The sequence below is a fragment of the Anas platyrhynchos genome, chromosome 10, assembly GCF_047663525.1.
Source record: "Anas platyrhynchos isolate ZD024472 breed Pekin duck chromosome 10, IASCAAS_PekinDuck_T2T, whole genome shotgun sequence".
Classification (NCBI taxonomy): Eukaryota; Metazoa; Chordata; class Aves; order Anseriformes; family Anatidae; genus Anas; species Anas platyrhynchos.
The window spans coordinates 19,025,830-19,041,793 of record NC_092596.1 but is presented as its reverse complement, the minus strand read 5'-3'; positions in this window follow the sequence as shown (position 1 = coordinate 19,041,793).

Genomic DNA, 15,964 nt, shown 5'->3' with positions numbered 1-15,964 from the left:
AAGGTGGCAATGTTGTACTTACTATCATCTGTCCTTAAAAAGGCAATTGAACTCTACTCACAGAGGAATAGTGAAGTCTCTTTCCAGTCAAGCCAAAAAGATATGCATCATTAGCCATTGTGTTTGTTAGGTCCCAATACTTTGGTGATGACACCTTCAGTTAAAAGCAAAACAAACGCTGAAATACTGTTCAAGTAATAATCCAATGTGATGTGTGAGTGGACATTCAGGTATATCTTCTTATGGGGAAATTTAAAAGGCATATGCAGCTTAAAAATAAATTTATGATAAAAATAAATTTTCTCTCTTACTCATCACATACGGATACAGCTCTTACTCAGGATATTTATACAGGATACCAATCCCTGGTATGCAGCAAGTGAAAGTTTCACTAGCCTGGCTGCATAGAAAATGCAGTCTAGCTATTTGAGATCTTTGCAGAAGCCTATTTGAAGAAATGTAACTCATTTGAGGTGACCTCCATAATTGATGTGAGGATTTGCCAGTCACGGATGTTGAAGTCATCCCAAACATTTTCCAGTGAAGCTGTCTGACAGTGGCTAGTTCTAAAGGTCTTTGGGAAATCTTATAGGCAGATAAGTAACAGAAGTACAATTTTAAGTCCTATTATTGTTCTAAATGATATTATTTGAGTATTAACACAGTAAAATAATGATTTTTTTTAAATGCCATTCATCTGCTGAAAACAAAATGTCATAGTCATTAACTGTTTAATATTATAAATCCTATTTATTCATTAAGGTTATATAATATTTGTGAAATTGACTATAATTTAATTACTGAAAATTCAAAATACCCTAAAATAATATAGCCATCCTTTTGAGATATACTTTTTTCAACCACCAGTATACCAAACAACGCCATGGATATCTACAGATTTTGTTCAACATCTATAGAGGTACATACTTTCTAGAATGCAATGCTCCTTTCAAAGTCTTTGGGTTTGATACTGAAGTATGATTAATTAGAGAATTATATAGTTATATTATAGTATAGTATGATTAATTAGAGAATCATTTCTTAAGTGTTACAGGAATATCTCAAGAAATTCTATGAACATAAACATGAAGAATCTGAGAAGCTAAGAAGACAGAAGAGTCAAAATAAATTTCCTGCACTGAAGTGCAGTTGAAAGACAAACCCATCAGCACTATTTAGACAAAGAAGTTATAAATGTCACTGTAACCAGAACTTCACACCAGAGATCTTGTCTAGAAGTTGCTCTACTCCTTCAACCTTAAATACCAAGTCTCAGAAACTGTATCGTGTAGCCATAACTTTCAGACACAATTCCAAGGTATAATATAATGCAAAATGCCTAGATACTAACTCAGAACTAGGCAATGCAGTTGAAATGTCCTAACGATTTGCAAACCAGCAACGTTTTGCGAACCAATTCAAATTACTTCCCATGTTTTATGTACTCTCAATATATATTTATGCTACAAAAGAAAAATTAAGCCAGAGGGACAATAGGATTATTCTCTTTAATGTCTTCAGTATCCACTTAATCCACCTTCAGTATCCACTCATTCTTCATCTCTTACTACACCTGAAAACAATCACAGAGAATTTCCAAATATTTTGGAAGTGTTCAAAAACACTTTAAATGTTTGGAATTATTTTCCTTACTTTATGAATGATCATATTATTATAATTATCATTACACATTTTGCAGCTTCCTTAGTCTCCAAGTACAAATAGAGCTTCATTCTAGCGGCCACGTAAACATGTCATATGGTCAATTCCTTGTCCCAAGAACTGAAACTAAATACAGTCAACATGTAGCACAGATATGAACTCAAGTTCCAAAACTTGTATTTAAGATACATAGCAAATGTTATGGTAATTTATACTTAGACCTTTATCTTTATGCATGAGGACAAAAACTGTATGAAAGTCTCCAAGTGCACTTTCACACTTATTTCCTATGCTCACATATGTAACATACCATTTCACCTTTTTTGTTAAGAAAGATGCCATTAAAAGAACTTAAGAATAAATAAGATGAAATGCCAGGTGTAACAGTTTCATACAAATGGACATTCAGGGAGTTAAGTAGTGGTTTATACTACATGAAAAATAAGGCCTCCATTGGAGAAATGGCTGGAGACAGTTACTGCTCAAGAGACAACAAAAGGCATGATAAAAAAGCCTGCCACTAAGGTGAACATTTAAGATCTCTGAGACCCATTACCACTGACTTGCTTTTACTGAATTACATAGAATATATGCCTCATTGCTGAGCATTTTTAGTTGCTATCAACAAGTTATGTTAGTAGGTGCTAACATACTACAGTATGTTCTGTGATATGTTATTATACACCATTACAACTCCATTTAAGCATGTCATTTTAAAATAAATTTAAGATGTATTGTAAAAAGCAGATCAGCTGTGATCCCAATGCAAAATAGCCATTCAAGAACCGAGTCTTTTCTTTGAACAAACCCTGGTTTACAAATCATGTCATTTTTCACTAGAGCTTTGAGTTGTCATTCAGAGGAAGCTGTCATTTTGCTGACACATTGCAACATGAGCTTGACGGTAATTGTGCAGCTTAGGAAGCAAAATATTCATGTCCCATTTGAATGCATGGAAAAATTGTAAGGCAAATTTGTGTTTGGTTAACTTAGTAATGTAGCTTGTCTTCTGACATATTCCCATGGGAAATGGAAACCGAAAGGTATGCATTACATGAACTTATTTTGGATACGTACCATGCTACTGCCACTTATTCAGCCACTAAATTTTCATACATAATTCACCGTCCTTTAAGAGGCTTGAATCACATAAATGTTTACAGAAGGTTCATAAATAGCAATTTCTGGAAACCACTGAGGAAAGGCAATGGATCAGATACAATAGTGCATAAAATTGACGTATACAGACATTGATTCAAGCAGTAGTAGGAATTACAAAGAGAAGAACAGATGTGTATAAGTAACCATTGGGTTTCTTTCTTCCAGTTCCCTGAAAGTTCCAGATGATTTTGCCAAACCTTTTTTTTTCTTTTTTCTTTTTTTTTTTTTTTTTTTTTTTTTTGTCAAAGCCAAATAATATGCAAGTGTGCTATAAGTACAAGTTTTCAGCAATTTAATAAATCTTGAGTGCAAATTGGACACCCGAATTCTCCACCAAGTTAACCATCTCTGTATAAAGCCTTTAGTCTACATGGAAAAATCCTGAAAAACATCAGAAAGAAAGGTGGAAAGAAGCTTATCCCCCTATGCTAAAAATTACTAGCTATGGATTATTCTCTCCTTTGTCATGCACAATAGTGTCCTTGGAAACAAATTTATTTTGTACTTATGTTGCTTAATAATAGCTGTTAAGTATTAATTTTCAGTTATCCGGACACAGTAAATCACCAACACTTTTTTGACACAAAAATGCATCCACCATGGCATTCTGTAATATTTTCACAAATTTGCAGTGACTTTCAGAACTTTGTGGCTGTTACTAGTGCACAATCAGACTGATTTAGCTCCCACAATAAATATAAGTCATTACAATATCATTGCTATCAATATTATAAAACTGATAAAACAGAAAACACCCAATTTTACTGACAAGATCAGCAGTCAAGATTGGCAGATACTTGCATTTTACAGACAAGCATTTAAAGTCGTAGTTAAGTAGAAGAATTGGTGCATTTTTTCCCACATTATTATACTAATATTTCTCAGAGACTCTCATAATTTTATGTAATGGCAATTGTTGCCATTGTTGCCACTGAACAGTGGTTCAGACAGTTTTGGAAATGATGGGAAGAAACACCTTAGTCAGAACTCCTTTATTACCTAAAATACATAAGCTTGAGTTCAAAGCCCTGAATTAAATTCTAACATTAATGTTTTGGTACCAGAAAGGCAACCTGTTTTCCAAGATACTTACACCTGAAGTCAATAAACCTTTTGTGAACAAATCTACATAAATTGTAGGAACTACCACATCTCTTAAAAAGAAAGTATAGATACTAAAATCAAAATGCTACCACTTTATCAGTCTTTCCTTGCAGTATAAAATACAGTATTATATTGGCTCCAAAATCCAACATTAACAAGTCCTATCTCCACACAGCTGTCCTTATCTTCTATTTCCACCATGCTTCTTTTGCTTTAGACGTTGCTGTTTTACCCATACAGAACACATACAATGGGTAAAGAGATAGTTTTTTCGTAAGCAAACTTCTCAGCCATTACAAAGCTTAAAAATGTTAACTTGCTCCTAAGTAGATTTGACCGGGTGGGGGAAGGAAGATACTAAAAGAATAAGTACATTGTCCGTAATTCCTGTTTCCTAAGATCAAAAAACAAAAAGTCTAATTTTAATCAAACTTTTTTTTTTCCTAGAAGCTGCTTTTCAAAACTAGAGACTATATGTAGCTAAAAATGTTTGTTCTGAAAGATCTTCAAGCATTTCTACCATTTATTTTTCTCCCTAAATGCCCTTCAATACAGAATCTAAAAATTCAGACACTTTCTAGACAACCTCATATATAAGGTTGGTCTTCACTCACTGAGGTTTCCATCAATTTCTCTTTTTATGTCCAAAACATCACATTTGCAAATTGGTGTAGCAAATTTGGTAAAATGTTTTTTATTTGGGGGGGGGGGGGGGGGGGGGAGGGGGGAGGGAGATGCAACAAAAACACACCTTATTAAGTCATTTCATTAAGATACAATAAGGGCCAGGAAAAAAAAAAGTCAACAAAATGCAACTGAATGTGCAGAACTCAGTCTTGTGCAGCACAGACACCCCACTCAACCCCACCACTACATGCATCGTAAGTGAGGTTGCCAATGATCATTCTATGAATCTGAAAGGCTTACTTCAATCATATTTTTGTTGACCTGAAGTTACTTTTCCCACAAGTGGGACTCAAAAAAAAATTTACTTGTATTAAAAATTAAAAGCCTATGTCTGTCTTTTTTAGGCAAGCCCCTAGCATTTATTTTTCTTTACTCAGACTTGTTACCTATTCTGTAAGATTTTATAGCCTTTAAAAAAAAAATTAAGCGGCATGCCATTTAGTAATAACTTTTCCAGTTCTGTCAAAATCCTTAACAAATAGTAGTTTGATCACTTTAAACACGTATCCAACATTCCCTGCATGCAGACATTATGGAACGTCTTCAAATAAAGAAAAATAACAGCACAGTATTTATTTTTCATTTCTCTTCAGCTGTAAGTCATACTTGTAAGATAATAGTTGCTTTATGAATGATTAACCCATCATATACTTCAGAAAGGTAGAAGACAAATTTTGAGTTGTTTATTCCACATTTTCACTGCCAAAACAGCATGATGACTTTCTTTTTGCAATTTCATGCTGATTACATTCTGTATGAATATGAAAATCTTAATCAGTGGGACTACCCTAAATAGTCCTGAAGACAAACTGCAGAGGAATATATCGGTCTATTTTTTCAAGAAGAAAATGGAATAAAAGCAAGAAAAAAGCTGAAATAAGCATGTCATAACCTACATGGACATACCGGACACAGTCTGTACATGGTATTTTTGTTTTTAATGAAAATTGACGGATATGCATAAAGTAGGTGAGCATTAGGAAGTCTCATTCACCAATTCTCTGAGATTATTTGCTCTTACTAAAACAGCTGAAATGAATGTGGTCTTTTTTATTTGTTTCACAAATGGAATCTTATATTTTCCTTGACTTTCTCTATGACAGAGTGTACAATCAAGCTCAAGCTGTGGACAGTGCTTTTTCTGCAGTCACTATCAGGAACAATACTGGCAGTCAGACACAACAATACAATCCAGTACTTTATCTCAGCTAAATCCATATATGCATGTGCATTAGATGTAGTCCACAGATAAAAGACCATATTCAAAAAAAGACCATTTGGATGGTCATCTACATTTAAAAACATAGCAGAAAGAAACCTGAAAGACTATTTAAAGTAGAAAAATGACATTCAAAAATTGGGAAAATCTCAACATTGGGAAGATTTACAATTCAGTTTGCAAATTCAACACTTATAAAACCAAAGCTACTTTTTTATTATTTTATTTTTTAAAAGAACTATATTTCAGGGTCATGTAAAATTTTTGAAATACAGCGTAATGAATAGAGAACTACCCTGAAATCTATACAACCCAGACTGCACTCAAAAATGAGGCTTTTTGTACATTGGCTGGAAAATCATTATTCTGTCACCTGTGCTTCTTTATCATTGTGGTATGTATTGCTGCAAACTAATATTTTAAAGTAAAAATAAAAAGGAAAAATTAAGTTTCACAGAGATAAGATAAATGCTTCCTTGTATAGGAAATCCATTTTTTATGTAGTAGTCAGTCACCAGTTAGTGAGCCCACAGTTTTGTTTTCATTGTTTTCTTTTGTTTGCTTGTTTTTGTTTGGTTAGTTGTTTTTCGTTTGTTTTACAATTAACACAGTCAAAGTTCCAGCTGAAATTAAAGATCAAAAGTTAACAGAGCTCAGAAGAAAATACATTCAGCTTCAGCCCTATTTAAGCACTTCTATCATCTTCCTGCTTGCTTCTATTTAGGTACTGAGGAACTGCTACTTAAAAATAAATAAAAAAATAAAAATAAAATAAAAATGAAGTGATTTAGAGAATTTAAAACCACTTAAACCACTTGTAATCAGTTGGATCAGAAAATATCCACTACTTCTTAAGTACAATTGCTTAAAGGATAACTGAATCAAGGGTAAAGAAGCAGAGGTAATACCTAGATGAAAAATAAGAGCACTGTGATCAAATCGGATCAAATTGGTAGACTTGGATCTCTTGAGAATGAATTATTTTTCACAATTCTTTTAAGTTTCAAAACTGTGAGAGAAGTAATATATTTCAAGATGACCTGAAACACTGAGATAGAGCTGAATCTATTCTTAGTAAGGAGAGAAAGATGAAGACACACCTTTACAAGAATTCAAATGGTCAAGTGGTATACTAAAAAGATTTTAGTTCACTCTGAGCTATCTGACTCTAATTTTTGTCCAAGTAACTTTCCAGGTAAAAATCATGTGCATGTTTTTATTCAGACAGTTTTATATTTTAATAGAATCACAGAATCAACCATCTAGGTTGGAAGAGACCTCTAAGATCAACTAGTCCAACCTCTGACCTAACACTAACAATTCCTCCACTAAACCATATCACTAAGCTCTAAATCTAAATGTCTTTTAAACATGCGTAACTTGTTAAGTATGCGTAACTGAAATTCACAGTTTACATTTGCCATTGCTAAATACCTGTTCAAATCTTTTTGGCAGAATGTATCCAGAAAAAAGAAATCATAAGGAAATCAAAATAACATGCGATCCTTGTTCTCGTATATTTCTTCATTCTATTTCAGAAAACTTACAAATCAGAAAAGCCAATAAAATCAATGTAGAAAGGATTAGTTTTAAAAAGAGAGTGACAAACTCAGAGGGAAACACACATTTTCTTTTTTGTCTCTCATTTCCGCTGCCTTTGAGAAGAGATAAATTATGTACCACAAACTTTTACCTTTTTGGAGATTAAAAACAAACAAACAAACAAACATGATGATTTATAGACAAAACATTGAAATAATCACAAACATGAAGTAGGAAGTCACTCATCACTTCTGCTGACTCCTGTAGTTTTAAAACCTATGTCTTACTCTGATAATATGATAATATTTTACAAAGTAGTACATCAAGGTGTTTCTTCACATTAGACTTGTGGCACAAAGGACATTAGCTCTCTTGTAAAAACAAAAAAGTCTCATTAAAAAGTCATAATTTCAGTGGTAATGAACAAAAACTGAATTAGTTAATTTTTCAAATATTATGAAAGACTGTTTGCTACTTTTTTATTTCTCTTCTTTATTGAATGGTTTATTCCACATATTCTGTTTTGGTCACCTTTCATTTATTTTCAGTTCACAGTGATAAGTTCAAACACAAGAAAAGAATGTGAGAGGTGAGAAATTGTTAATATGACAATTAAAAAATTCTTAACATGAAAGTTGCCTTTAAAAAAAGTTGCAAATCTCAAGAAAAGCTAGTAATTGGCTTAAAACTTTCTCCTCTGTTGCCAGGTTTACAAAAGCAAGCTACTAATTCATTTGTTGTTTCATGCATTCTGTTTCTTATATTTTCTTTCAAAAGCAGAGTAAAACATACATAATCATATTAAGGTTTTTGGTTTTAAGCAGGTTTCAGGCTTTTAAATCATGTTCTGGGTTACAACTAAATTTGAAGATTATGTTTATACACTATGCATATAATTTCTCGTAGTACTTAAAACATTCATCCAAATTAAAAAAAAAAAAAAAAAAAAAGACACTCGGCAGTTCAGATTTCTGGGTGGCATTGTAACTGATAGCAATTGTGAGCTATTTAAAAGTCAATTTAATGTGTATCTGAGGAAAATATTTTTAAAGAAAACCACTGAATTCATGCTCCATTGGAGACCTAGCCCAGGCATCAATTAGAGGTATCAAGTTAATGAAGTCCTAGTCTAGCTTCTTCTGAGCTTTTGTAAATATCAAGTTTTCTTTCACCATCAGCACTAGAAGTTCATTGTAATTACAGCCTCCTCACTCCCCCAGAGATCAGGTTTAAGAGTTCAAGCACTACAAAGCTAACACCTCCTGCATGGTGTTAACTTGTAGAAGGAAAGGTAGAAAGCTGTTGGAAGTGTAACACTGGTAATGAAATGAAAAATATATTTCGTGTCAGCCTATTTTGCTGCAAGCCTTTTCTCCTTTATGATGGAAGCTAGGTTAACATAAATCAGTTACCAAATGAGTCCCCCACATGCACTAAACTTCAAATTACTACCACTTACACATACTACTACTAAGTCATTTTTAGACTTTTTGTGAATGTTTGGATGTAGAGATTTGGCACCATTTTGAGACAGATTTTATCAGAACATAATTTTGCATAGAAAACTTCTCCTCTAGTACTATTAGATGTATGTGCATTGCAGAGAAAGCAGCACAAGGAAAAGTATCAGGATTACATTTTTTGAGGTGTTTTAGGTATACTACTTATGATCCTTATCCATCACATTTGCTAGTACAAACAAGTAAGAATGTGTTAAAGCCAGACCAGACAATATAATTAAGGGATAAATGAGATAAGTAATTTTGAAGTGACTGGTATAAACATACTAACAATATATTTGTTTTATAAGCATATTTATACAATTCTTGCTTTGAATGTTAACATCTCAGATTAAGTATTTTAATTAAAATGTGCATGGTGAAAAATAAAATATGGTCATTCAAAAGATTAATCAGAACTAGAAACCAGTTTGAAAAAAGAACAGATATGCCTCAGCAGATAGGTCTGTCATCTATTCTTTCCTTTGAAATCTTTAAATGATGTTAAACGTGAAATATGACAGATGAAACAATACCAAGAAAAACAGAATGCAGTATTTATTGTATTGCTACTGATAAAAGAGGCTACAGAAATTTTAAGGCTTTCCTTACAAGATCTTTACCTTATTCTGATTTGAATAGTACAGTAACTTTTCTTTCTCTCTTTAAAGATCAAGGTCATACTGGGAATCAGGACATTATATAGTTCGCCCAAGTAGGATGATTTCCATGATGCAGGCAGACAGTTCAGCGTAGAATTTTGTGAAATACAAAGCTGCTGGCAGATGATGAAAAATGCTGAGGCTGAAGCACACACTTTATTCACATGCATACCTTCCAACATTGCTTGCTTATTTTGCCGTGAGGTGGCCGTGGTACCAGAAAAAAAGCCTACAGGGGTACACAAGTTTACAGTGATAAGTGTGGTGCTGTAACAAGCTGTCTTGGATTACAAAGGCTACAGAATGCTAAACAGTTCCAAGACAAGGAATACCTTGTCTTAGAATTTATCTTGAGAAATGGAACTTTCAAAGGAACTTGAAGTACTGAGTTGCAGCAATATTCTGTCATTAGGGAAGTGCAGTGATGATGTAACATATTAATGCTTTCCCAGTACCCTTCTCCTCACAGGTACCACACAGCAAGGCTACTGATCTTCCAGATTTTCATTATTTTATCTTCAAAACCACTGAGTATATCAAAGATCTCACACCAAAGATACTCAATAGCTTATGTTTGACCTAATTGTGATTAAGGATTTCTGGAATCCTTATAAATTATACATAGAAGCCATTCTTTTATGCTTCCAACCTTGTGACTTGCCCAGATTCCAAATCTTAATTCCAAATAATCAGACATAACCTGGATATCACAAAGTTGAAAGAACTACCCAATTTGTAGTTACTAGTCATCATCATCTTGCTTGTCCGGAAAAATAAATTCCACCACTTACATAATATTTATGCTACTAGATGCATGCAAGAAGAACAAAAAGCCTACAGCTGGCAAATAAGTCAGCCTCTTTGGTGCAGTTCACTTTATAAAGCATGCATATAATAAATAATTTCTGCGTTGTGATTTTATATCGTGTATAACAACACATTTGCTTTTGCATTCTTATTTTAGTTACTAAGTGCTACCCCCATTTATGTAAACACATGCTTTTCCCTCTAAAACATGCCTTGTTTATGTTCTAGCATTTTTCACTTTACAAAGAATTTCACCATTTTCAGTTTTGCTCAATATGTTATAAAGGCAAGGAGCATTTTTAAGGCAAATTTACAGAGCCTGCAGTCAGTTGGATTTCTGCTTCTGTGTCAGCTAAATATATTTCCTTACCATAGAGTCATTTGAAAGCTGCAGTCAGATAACAGCAGAAATGTAATAGCATGAGGAGGAATACAAGCAAGCTAGGGAGGTTACATCTATTTAATGGGGATGGATTGTCCCCTTTGAAATTTTTAAAGCATAATATACAAAAACAATGAGTCATTAGTTGAGAAAGCACTTCGTTCTGTTGCAGAACAGCTTCACAAAAGCCATTATCACCTCAGCAAAGGAGGTGAACCAGAAAGCTGGAACATTGACTCAGGGAATTAATGCATGAACACATATTGCCATATATATTGTAATTCTCAAGACTGATTTTCAGCTACAGATAATAAAAATAAATAAATAAATAAATAAATAAATAAATAAATACAGAACTTCAGAAGCATTACCTTGTAGGTTTCAGAGAGCTAAATTATTACTTAACTGCAACAAGTGGTCCGAAGCGGGATTATACAATCTATTTTCATTAATTATCTTAAAAGTCATTTGAATATTCATGAGGATGAAAATAAACAAGTTCTCAAAAATCTTTAGGAGTTCTGTTGTCCACTTGAAAAAGTGGATACTACAGTAAACAATGATAGTATTCTTTATTGAGATTTCAAACACTGCAAATATTAATTATACTTTATACTACTCATAAAATCACACAGAATTAGGGAAGTCACTATACTGTGCTATATGTATAATAGATAGATACAAGAATGGTTTGTGTTTAATTTTCCTTTTAAAGAACATTTAGACAATAGCATGTCCTAATGTGCATACCACAGTAAAAACAATTTACTCAGTTTCATGTTTTACACATTTTCATACATTATTACACTGGCTGCAGGAACGTGCATGTTAGATACAAATGTTTCTAGATGTCCAGCCCTATTTTCCCTGTATATTGTGCTTAAATTCCTATTGCTTTGTTTTGAATTCCTTCCTTACAAGAGAAAAAGAGATCAATACTATAAGCCCCATGAGCTTCACAGTTACTGTGAAAACAGGGATCTACCAAAAGCACTGCAACAGTTCTTTATCGTTGCTCATTCTTCCAAAATAACATCTTTATGTAATACAAAGACTAAAAAGAGCTGACTGCTTTCTACCCTGTTGTACTGACAGCTTTTGACATAGGCAATTATGACTCAGTTTAAAAAACCTGAGAGATAAAGTATTTGTGCATGAACACTGGAGATAGGCCAGCTCTTTTTAGTCAGATATTAAGCATGAAAAAATGGCATTTCAGTCCTTTCTGGTCATTCTTCACCTTCCAGATTATCTGAGCAGTTAGGCAAACGAGAAGTTCAAAAATTGAAAATGGAATGGAGAAGCAGCAGAAAAGGCCCAAGAGGATGCAGTAATTGTAAAAAGCAGATGAGACTAACACCATAAATCTTCTCACAACAGAATACTTATTCTAGATTGAGTAGCAGTTGCCTTCACTAGAAATAGACATTTATTTTTCATGCATCTTTCCAAATAAGGTTCCAAATGAAAATTGGTGAATTTTATCCACATAATAATTCAGGCATAATATGATGGCATATTTCTCTGCGGTTTCCCAACCTGTTCTACATCCCACAGAATGACACAGGTAAAAAAGCCTGTCACTTCAGTAAACCAAGAAGAACTAAGGTTGACCATCCCCAAATCAAATGATTTATGGCCAAAAAAAAAACAGCATTGTAGCAATATATATATATGTTTTTCATATGTGAAAAAAGTTTAATTTTTAAATTCTAAAGCACAATAATTGGCTTCTAGGAGCAATACTGCATGTTAACTGACTGGTGAATCATTCAGTTCTGGGGCATTGAGGTGGTATAGAATCAGAATCATAGAATACCCAAGTGGGAAGGGATCCACAAGGATCATCAAGTCCCCAGGGTCCCCAGGAGTTATATTCATAAAAGAAAAAATATTAAAATCAAATGTCAGAATTTCAGTCTTTCTGCAGTAATAAATGAAGTATCTGTAGATATTGAGACTCTTCTCCTACCATCCCCAGATACACTCTTCAGCACTAGGACACAATTTAAACAGCTGCACTATATTGCTTTCTAGGAGGAAAGCATTAAGACATGATAAGAAATGAGACTTGCTCTCCCAAAAAAACATTCACCAAGTTCTCCAGCAGACATTCCTGCTGGAGATAGATTGTTCTTTTGCATCCCTCTAAAAGCAAAACAAACAAACAAAAATAATATTTCTGTTAAATATCAAGGTTGCAATTCAATCTCTTATTTGCATTATCTAACCAAGATATTTCATAATATCTATCTATTAAATTGAAGTCTGATGCTGTCTTCACTTTAGGAAATGAGTGCACCCAGGAAGTATCACTGATTCACAGGTTTTGCTGACAAGTTTAACACATTCTATACCTGTAATTTGGACCCCAGCCATTCAGCACAGCAGATAGTGAATGCTGGTAGTAAAGTTGTTCTGATTTTTTCTGCCTCTGAAACTGTCATCATGAACAGTTACTAGCTGCTTTGTAGAATGGGAAGGCATTTTGTGTTCTGTCTCAAATGAGGGTGTTTTTTTTTTTGTTGTTGTTGTTATTTGTTTGTTTGTTTGTTTTATCTATAGAAGGTAAAAGCTGAGGAACACTGTAGAATTTATATTTTTAAGAATAGAAAAGCATTCTAATTGAGTATGCACACATCTGTGCTGCTGACAAAAGTATGCATTTGGGACAAATTGCCTCAGAAATACAAAGAGAACTCTTGACATGCCAATTCTCAACAGCTAAAACAGTGCTTAGGCTCACAAACTGCATGGTTTAAATAGAAATAAATGTGGATAGTACAACTGGTCATAACTCTTTAGTATATTGATCTCAGTGCACTTTCCCCTTTCTGCCTTTTGTCTCTGAAGCTAAAATCTCAGACAAAAGTCACATTCAAACTAAGCTAAACAAAAGGCAACAAATATGTTGGGGGAAGAGGACAGGGTTTTGACTAGTCTTTGACTAGTTTTGACTAGTCTTTCTCAAAGGGTCAGACAGAAACTTATTTTTCATTTTTCAAATTTGTGGGTTCAAATTTTGCTTGTGGGTTCTATTGGTCTTAATCAACAAAATGTGTATCTTTTTGCAAGCTTGGCAGTCGAATTCTATTTACAGGTCTGAACTGAGAAATCAGGATTATCCTGTCCTTTTGACAGAAGTTATTCTGGGTTCTGTGCATTTATATTTCAGTGAAAGATAAGTTTATAATATCATTTCATGTCTGTGATTAAAATAAAAATTGATTTTTTAAACCTGTTAACGGGGTGATGTCAGGTGTGTAATATCCCAAAACGACTACGAAAGTGCAAAATCATTTATCTGATGGTAGCAAGAGAAATAAAGATGTGATTCATCAGCTGGAGAAATCAAATGACAATTCTGATTCCATTTGTGTGTGTGTGTTTTAAATCTCTGGTTAATATTTCTCCTCAATATACTAATTAGATTCAGAACTTGGAATCTTAGAATTAAACATTCTCTATCTTCATTGCTGGTAAAGGTATAGACAAATTTGAGATGCAGCTGCCACAATAGTTCCATGATGTCCAGAAAATTATGACAATCTTCAGTTTAAACAATTTAAGTCAGTTTTATCAGTTATACCATGAGGTATGGTGTGCCATTTTATTTATTTCATCTTTAAAAGAGGAAAGCTGAAAGTGCTGAGTGAACATGGATTCTACCCATTTCTGCAACAAATGGTCATGCTATCATCCTGAAAGCATTGTCATAAAATCTTGCCTTATATCCTTTCTCTTGACATTGTCTTCCCCTCAGCAACAAAGTTTTGAGTGTGTTAACATAGCACTGTGCTGGGAGTGTGACTGTCATCTTTCAACTTGTGTCCACCAAAAATGGTAGAAAATAACCCCACACAACTAAATTGTACTTCTAGAATATGCTGGTCATGGGACTTGGAATAGCTCTGAAAAAAGCATTGCAAGGTGACTAGCCAGGTTTCATTGGCTCCTTTTCCTTCACAAATCCATTCATGGGTTAGAGACTCACTAACAGATGAGCAAAATGTCTGTTCCTAGCCACTAGCTGAAAGTGAAAATATGTCAAGAGTGATTCATCTGGACAGTTTCCCTTCAGGAACATGCAGGAAGGGATAAAGCATATCCCATGAGAGACAACCTGCAGAGTTCCTACAAATTTTCAACAGTGTTTCAGTCTGGATATGGAATTTCTTCAAATGAATGCACCTCACACATCCCTCAAGCCATGGCTCTGCAAGCCTGCAAGTACAAGTCTAGTAACATAATGAGCTCCCTACAGACTTCTTCCTAACATATGCAGAAGAACATGCAAAATATAAAGTAATATAATTAGGCAGGAAAAAAAAGCCCTATAATTCTAATCCTCCAAGCAGCTGGGGTGTTCCCGTCCTCTGAGGTCATCAGGATGACCTTGTCATCCTTGTAACGCTTAGCCCTACAGCAGAAAAACTGCAGTGCACAAATGCTTACTTGGCTTTCTGAAATTCAACTCTCAGAGCTCTGGGAAGACCAACGTCTTTTTACAAGATCTTTCTCTACTATTTATGGATGTAAGCTTTCCAACAAGTGGCCAGCTCCTTTATTGACAGTTATATTGGCCGCTTAACTACAGAAACACAAGACAAAGATGAATTAGCATGGCACAAGTAGCTGTTTTTTATTGATTAGAGAATGGTCAATCTACAAAATCAAGATACTACTACAATCCCTAATGATCACCTCTTTCCTGAAACTCTTTGGATTTCATAATTTAACCTACCTTTAGCTATAAGGGTTACCTTTAATAAATGAGGCTTATTTCAAGCCATTATAGGTCTCATGTCAAAATGTGAATTAAGAAATGCTTATTAAAAGTCAGATTGACCATTCATAATTGAAAAATCCTAAATGAATAAAGAGAACAAGCTAGCATAAATGCAAGTTAACTGTTGTAGCACATGGAGAGTTTCCTGCAAGTTTTCATTGAAAACAATTTATCTGATAATGTTCATACAATAAAGCCCAAACTTTCCACATAAACAGAAAACTTTAAGATAGGCTATGCACTAAAATCCTGACACAACACCCTGGAGTGTTTCTGTGGGATAAAGGAGAACAGATTTAAATCCCCTTTCTTGTCTTTTTAAGGCAACTTACTTCAATTTCATTCTTCTATATGAAGTGGCAGAGTTCCAAACACTATCTGGGAGAGGGAGCTGTACGTTTGTCCTGACTCAGCTGTCTTTGTTCATTAAGCAGCTATGGAAGCTGGACA